This window comes from Dipteris shenzhenensis, chromosome 28, assembly GCF_047967505.1.
Source record: "Dipteris shenzhenensis isolate YYH24624 ecotype China chromosome 28, Dip_SZ_1.0, whole genome shotgun sequence".
Classification (NCBI taxonomy): Eukaryota; Viridiplantae; Streptophyta; class Polypodiopsida; order Gleicheniales; family Dipteridaceae; genus Dipteris; species Dipteris shenzhenensis.
Window position 1 is genome coordinate 37,570,394 of NC_141623.1, and position 8,035 is coordinate 37,578,428.

The 8,035-nt window shown below is 42.0% G+C and overlaps 1 pseudogene; it reads right to left on the reverse strand.

Moving 5' to 3' along the window:
- Positions 1-3,199: 3,199 nt before the first annotated feature.
- On the reverse strand, positions 3,200-5,743 carry LOC147883534 (uncharacterized; annotated as a pseudogene).
- Between the last annotated feature and the right edge of the window lie 2,292 nt (positions 5,744-8,035).

Consider the following 8,035-nt stretch of genomic DNA (forward strand, 5'->3'; position numbering starts at 1 on the left):
CACACTACCTGCACCATTATCACTATCCACCTTGACCGCAGAACAGCGACCATTTGCTTTCAGCTCCTGAACATTTCCATCATCAGCTCCTTTGCAGGTAATATTTGGACCATCCAATAGTTGCGAGCCACATCCTTCCTGCTGGCTTCGACCATCTGTTTGTTCCCAGGCCAGTAAAACAAGCAAATTCGATTCTTTTGAGGTGCACATGCAGCGTACACGCCAGGCTTAAGGGCATCTACATTCATGCTTTCCAAGACCCTTCGAGGTAGCAAGCCCTCTTCTTTGAGTAACTGAGTCCATTGAAGTCAAGCTTGGCAAGCTTCCCTTGTTTATCAAGGGTTGCCGATCCTGGCAAGAGCGTGTTACAGAGAGCTGCGATTTGCCCCTCAGGGATGAGCACTTTGTCTACGAAGGATAGGTCTTGCTTGTCGGAGATGATTTCTATCAAGCAAAAGATGGTAGGGGGGTGGCTGGTTAAGCTTGTAGCTCCACAGGAGTAGGCATGGTGTGGCTGCAAGGGGCAATTTCGGTACTCTTGGGGGTAGCAGAGGGAGCTACATTTGTAGTGGCAAGACGAGGAAGGGCATCAGCCTCTGGTAATGTTGGCGGAGGGCTGGAAGGAGCTGGTTTCATTAATGGATTCATCAGCTTCCACATACAAAAAATACCAATAAATAGAAATAAGTCTCTAAGTAATTCCAAAATTAACTACAGTTGAACTCTGAAATAGTTGGTGTATAACATTCACTCCCTCTTAACAAACGAGATGTTCTCATCTCGAGAGCAAACTGCAATAGTTCTAAATAAACTCGTTTAATCAAGAAGAGACCCAATCACTGTAAGAAGGGTTCCTTAACAATCGAATTGTAAGAAAATATGCTTCAACTAAACTTTTAGAGTCTACTAAGATTACAACTAGCAAAACCTCAATGCTAAAATACTACCAGACCTTCACCATGGTTGTAATTTAAGTTAATAGTATATTGAACTTAAGCATGCACCCAATTATTCTTTAAAAAAACTTGCAAAGATGGAGATGTGGATACACTCACTCAATTTAACAACCATATAGAACTCAAGACCTTTAGTTTTAGCCTTTATAGGTGCTTTCAAGAAAAGTGAACTACTACAACTCAATTCAACTTTAATTAGAATTCAGGTCTCCTTCCTTGCATAACCAGAAATCCTGTAGACAGTTATACACTAATACCAAAAGTACTAGACAGTCTCATGAAACTTCCCATTCTCAAAACAAAATCAAGTAACTCTCTTAACATAGACCTTAACGCCTGACTCTAATTGATGAGGTCCAAAACCTTACAGAAGTATATTGTCCTGGCCTTGGACGGCTTCCAACCTGAAATGTACTAGTCAACCTTCAACTTACAGAATTAAAGGTAAACTCGAGGGACCATGCGAACCGTATTAAGCTTGCACATTAGCGTGAATTATTCAAATATAAATCTTTGCTCAAATTTAACATTCCATCCCATTTCTTAAAAAAATAATATATACCTTTGTAAGACTAGAATAAGTCCAATCATACAAATTAAGATTTTTTTACGATCGGGCCACACCGCAACACCCGCTCCTCCATGGGGTCCTAACCAACAAAATTATAAGAAAAGAGGGAGTGGTGGGCAGCGAGTAATTTCAATCCACCGCACCACGGGCGGTACGAGGAAGTACATGGGCAACTGCACCCCATGAATTCCCTACCAAGAGGAACCTAAAATCTACACACTTTACTTAACTACACCTTTAATTAATTAACTACGTACACCACATTATTAATTTAAAAGCATAAGACGCATGAGAAAATGAAACAAAAGACTCATAGAAATTGAGGTACGAGACTCACGGCAAATAGGAAATGAAAAACAAGTTCCTTTTAATTATAATTATTTATTCCATCGAACAAGTGCGAGTCTCAATTGCAAAAAAAGTAGGCGCCGTCATAAGCGTAAAGAAGTACCAAGTGGAGCTACATCCTGAATCCCCGTGATTCACTCTCCTTCTCCAAGACTTTCATTCTCCTGCTGGCTATCTAACTTAAACAAAGGACTAAGTAGAGGTGGCTGGTCAGGCCATCAACTACCTCCCTATCTCACCTCACCCATGAGCATAGGGGATCTAAGGGTCGGCATCTAAGGAACAAAGTCACACTCGATATATATAAGACATCAGTCTGCAAAACTGAAACCCTCGTGCATACTCAGGATTATAGGTCTTGGCCACTCACTTGGTGACATTTACCACTCACTTGGTGGAAGGACATGCGCTAACGCCCCAATCACTACTTAATTCTTCAAATAATTTTCATTCCTTGAAAAGATACAATCAATTTCCAAACAGGAAATGATTTCAACAAGTGGCTTTCCATATACAATCAATTCAATTACTCCCATGTCTCTTAACTTTATTATTCATAGGTTTTTTAAATTTATGATTCACATGCTTATTAACTTCAGTACTCACAAGCTTCTTAACTTTATTACTTAGATGCTTGTCCATGCTCCCACAGGCATGTATTTGGGCGTGCATATGCCTTCAATCCCTCCCTCAACCAAATACATGCAACACTGGTTTATGATGCGAGTGAGTCCCTTCAGCAGCCCATTGCTCAGCCTCTGGACTCAGTTCCAGCCAGAAGATAGTGCCTACAATGCAGCGAGGGATCAGCCCCACAGTTCAGCAGAAAGTCGCCAAGTTCAGAGGAGTTTCTACTCAGCTGCAGAATAGCAATTGAAGGCTCAATTTGAGGTTCTGATTCAGCTTTGGGCTCCAGGCACCCCAACATCAATTATTCAGTAGCCCGCACGATACGTTATGTATCTATTTTGTATTCAGTTAATGATGTGTGCCATCAGTTATAAGCAGTACACTATGTACAATGCAACCAAAGATCTCATGTCTCCTATGTGATTGAGTTCTCTTGTTTGCACGCATTCATGCACACACAGTTAGTACGCTTCCACGCAACATAAGTAGCATGCCACATCGTATTCTGAGTAGGGCATGACAATAAGTCCCCGTATATTACATGTCTTGACTTTTAATGTCGGAATATGTATACATAAATTCAAAGTTTGCAGTTCTGAAGTCCAAAATTCTACAATAAAATTAAAAGAGAGAAACGTAAGAGAAGAAAATTAAATGGGCTAACAAAATTGGAAACAGAAAAGGTAGTGACCTTGCTTTTAAAACATCTTTCCTCCCAATTCTCATACACATAGGGATGTTAGTCTCATAATGCTTTCCTACTCTACCTTTCGCTTTCTACCCTTTCTTTTTCCCAGAGCACCTGCTGCCTCCTCTGGATACACATCGTGCATTATCCTTTGTAGTGCAGTCAACTCTTGCACCTCAACATTCTCTGCCTCCAAAATGCTCATGGGCTCCGGTGATTCTCGAAGCACTAATTGGAGCACTTCCATATATTCATCTAGGCACTGGACTTCATCCAAACTCTCCACTGTAAACGTGACGACATCAACTGTCTCTTTTACCAACTGTGTCTTCATTTCTTTCTTGGATCTTTCTTTTTCTTTTGGAGAATCTTCCGTGGATGCTTCTATGCTGCTCTCAGGAATCGTCTGCCCCACATGCAACAAAATCAAAACATTAGGCGCAGCCTTCCCCTGAAGAAAGAGTCTCCTCTGATAATTGTGCATGTGATTTAGGGTGTCTTGCGGATTAACCACATTTTTCCTGTTTCTGACTTGGATTGCTATGCAACCTATGCAGTTGTCATCACCAATGTCATATTCTCCCTTATGATTAGGCAACACAAAAGGTATGATGAGATCATATGCCTCCTGCCCTTTATTGCATATCATGGCCCCACAATTCCTTATAAAAGTCTTGAGAACGTCAATTGAAGGGTATCCACCATAAAAGCGATAAAATGCATTGAAAAACACACGTGCTTTTTTCAGATGGCCTGACTTTGTGAACCCATTCCAGTTCCTCAAGAAAGCTTGAAGAAACTCTTCCAGCCCTTGAGGAGTAGAGAAATCATTCCGGTTCTGTAAACTGTCCATGGCATCAAGTAGTAAAAACCGTGCTGCTAGCTCTCCTCTTTCTCCTGCACTTGCAATGCCGTTCAGGAGTAGAGAGTTTAAATGTCGAAGTTGTTTAGTAACCAAGACTTCACTGTGCAGAACCTGTGCTGCTGCTTCAGCTAAAACAGGTTCAGGTAGCGCATGGGTAAGCACATAATCTCTAGCTGCTGATGTATGGAGACAGATGCGCATATGTGATGCAACCAGCTCTTGAGCAACCATTGACCGTGGGCAAACATCTACACCTATTCGACGGCCAAGAAACACTAATGACATATCTCGAGACTTCAGCTTTTCTTGCCCCTGCACTGACTTTACTTCTAGCCCTCCAAGAAGCTTGACTTTTGCCAGATTTACCAATTCTTGTGTATTGTGACCTTCCAGAAAAGCAGCCCACAATGGCCTGCCACGAACGAGAAAACGTTCTGGTTCTGCAGCCTCGTTCAGAGTGGTGGGTTGTGATGTAGCAAGTATATTAAACGTGGGCATTCTTGATAACGGCCCAAAAAGTTGCTTGAGACCGATCCTCACTTTAGCACTTGGGTCCTCCCTATTCACAGGGGTAAAATTGCTCACCCTTGCAGTTGTATCAATAAACAACACAAACGATCCCATGCGTTGAGCCGCATTAACCTTGAGAGGCAGCTCTGCGCAGGCTCTTCTAAAAACAATAAAGCTTCTCTCTCCTGTACCATGGGCTTGAGTAAGAAGCTCCCTGGCTTCGTCTATCACGAACAAAAACTGAACACCAGATTTTTTGAGGGACTTTTCGAATTTGTTCCAAACAGCAAAACATGCAAGCTTCATCTCGTCCGAAGAGCACTCTATCTGGAAACGTTTCTTCGTTGGCCAACCAATCAAAGCAGGCCCGGAAGATGGCGAAAGCCTGCTCAAATTTGGTCATCGTCACAAAGCGCTGTCTCAATTGTGGATGCGAGGGAGGGTACCCTGTAGATGTGGGTTGAAGCAACGAGAAATAGAATACCACCATTCCGCTAGCAGCACGTGCAACCTCTTTCATTAACCTAGACTTTCCCCAGCCGCTAGACTGGACTATTGGAGCGCACGGGGCATACCACGTCTTGGTATCTTGAGCCCAGTTTATGAAACACCGATCGATATACTGCTGAACATAGGAGACAACGAAGCCGTCTGGGTCCTCATATTGTCTGTCGAAGGCCTTTTCGAGAAGATCCAGCTCGGTTGGAGAAAGACCCTGGGCGGGAGCGTCGGCTTTAGCATCGTCAATGGCAAACAAGCTCTCTATGATCCGTTGCATCCATTCTTCTCTGTTGTGAGCCTCAAAGATATGCTGTAACGTCTGTGGAGGAAAATTAAAAACTCTGCGCATCAAAATCCTAACCCTTTCTTCAGAGAGGGTGCCCCCACTGGCGACCACAGCACTAATGATTCGACTACAACGGACATGGTCCCAAGTCAGAATCTCCGAAGGATCAAAGGCAACGGTGTGCTTCCACTTGTCCCAGCCCTCCTGTAAGCGCTGCCGGTCGTCGCCCATGCTTTTTCAGAAGAGGCTCTGTTGCTGGGAGCCAACAGTTAGAGAGCTGAACACAACCAATCTGTTGTATGGCAAAAGAGAGAATAACAAGATGAATGTCTTTGTTGATGTATGTTCTAGCCTACCCTCCGAGGGAATAATATGTGACCCATACATCGTTGGAGGTGCAAATGAGTTGTTACATGCTCGTGAGCTCTTCTAATTGTTTCATGCCTTCTGTTGTTATGCTGTTGAAGTCCCCCAATACGTAAGTCGGAGCTTGTGGAGGATTTTTTGCTAGTGGTGGCTTGTAAATATTTTTCTCTGACTTTCCGTTTCGAATATCGTCAACAAACATTGAATGCCATCCTTGAAGACTATAGTATTCTTCTTGGTTGATTTTGTGCGATAGATCATAGACCCACTTGGTCCATTGTCCATGCCGATTCTGTCCATAGACGCTCCATTTCATTGATGATGCCTCGGTCCATCTTTATGTGTTTTAGCTCAACTTTTTCTAATAAGAATAAATTGTTTGGGTCATGGATTCTAGACAATGTTGTGTAGACCATGCCATGTGTCTTTATACGTATTGGGTCGAATGCTAATGAATCCATTGATAGCCCCTATGCTTTGCATATTGTCCTAGCAACACCTGGTTGGATTGGGAATAAGGATGACTTAAAGGGATACCAATGCCATGTAATTATTGTGTCGAGACTAAGTATCCATGTGTAAGAGCAATGGACAAGTGGCAATAGCATATAATAAAGCTCTGAGGAGGTAGCCTCAGTGCTTTTTTATCTTTTTAAGTCTCATTATTTCATTGAATTGTGCTTACATTGGATTGGTACTTGTCATGCCATATGGGGTTCTTGTTGTACTGTGCATGTTCCTACATCGAGTAAAGAAGGCATAACTCCCTGTAATGGTTCTTGGGGTCCTTCGTGCTGTAGCTGTTGTAATGTATAACCTTTTAGCATCTTCATGTCCTTGTTTTGTTTCCAAGGAAAGAGAACTCACTCGCGTACTCTGCCACAACCAAACTGGAGGATTGTTTAATATACTTTTTTATTATGCCATCAAAGAAGATATCTTGGCTGTCAGGGTCCATTTTCTCTAGCTACCAATTGTGCTTAAGTAGCAATGTTCGATCTTTTGGAGGGCTAGTGTGCATGAACTCCTTGGTGTTGCTTGTCAAGGGTAAGGACAAACATAGGTACATTGCTTGTTATGCACTGATGTGTTGAGTATTGAGAATCACATTGTTGAACTTGTGTACTGTTTCATTGGCAGGTATTTTCCCATTGAGTGTTTTATTCAAAGCTTTTTTAACCACCTCTACGGTGGCCTTATCAGCCTTAGCGATGTACGACATACAGTAAGCTACATCTCCATGTGGGACCAGAATAAATTGGACATTTGTATTTGCTTCCCATAGTTTTGATAATTTTGGGTTGAAGTCGCTAGTGTGTGAGTCCTTGGGATGCCTTTTTAAGCAAAATTTCCATTGTTTGGTCATTGAGAGTAGGGCTAATAGTTGTAATTTTTCTATGAATGATTCAAAGTCAAGTTCCAAAGTGGATGTAGTTTGATTATCCTCTCGAAGTTTTGTTTATCCTTTTGATCTGGAAGTTCTTGCTCTAGTGGAAGTAATATTTGTGTGGTTCACATAGGAGCCCCTGGAAATTCCAAATCTACGTCCTTTGCCACATTTATTGCAAGTTTTCAAGTGTTTGTGCATCTAAAGGTACTGCCTTGACAAGTCCAATAGTGAAAGGCTTGTTGTTATGTATGTTAATGAATCTAATCACCTCTTCCTCAGAAGAATGTCCATAAGCTGGTGCATTGTTAACCCACAGCAAGCCATGGTCATGTTGGCTCCCTCTGTTCAACCAAGAATGTGATGAAGAATGAAGGAGGCCCCAGTTGCCTTAACATTACAAACGAGTTTTTCTTGAGCTTGTGCTTATAATCCAATGAGGTTCCTAGGCAAGTGAAGTCACTATATCCAACATTTGATTGCAATAATTTTTCAATGTTGTGTCTACAATTGCATCTCTGGCATGCAGTTCTCTGTCTTTAAGTTGTCCTTTTCTCATTCTCACCAACGTAGAGGAAAGACCTGGCAGACCATGATTTTCACTCTTATTCTTTTTTGTGAGCTCCCATTGGGTGACTTTTTCATATGATGTGTGCTGGGGGATCTGGTAATCTCTTGTGTTTCTATAGAATATGTTTGGGAAGGCTGTTAACCGTAGGAACTCACCCTTAGTATTTTAGGGCATATGAACATAGTAAGATGTCAAAGGGGTTGTCTCTCTCGACATCCTCTTGCAGTTGCATTGTGCAATGGCTATGGTAATGGAATGAGTACGATTATGGTAGTAATTCCTATGTATTCTTTGCAAGTGTGTGTGTTTAGATTAAAAACTCCCATCAATGATTGAGCCATACAATTAATTCCATC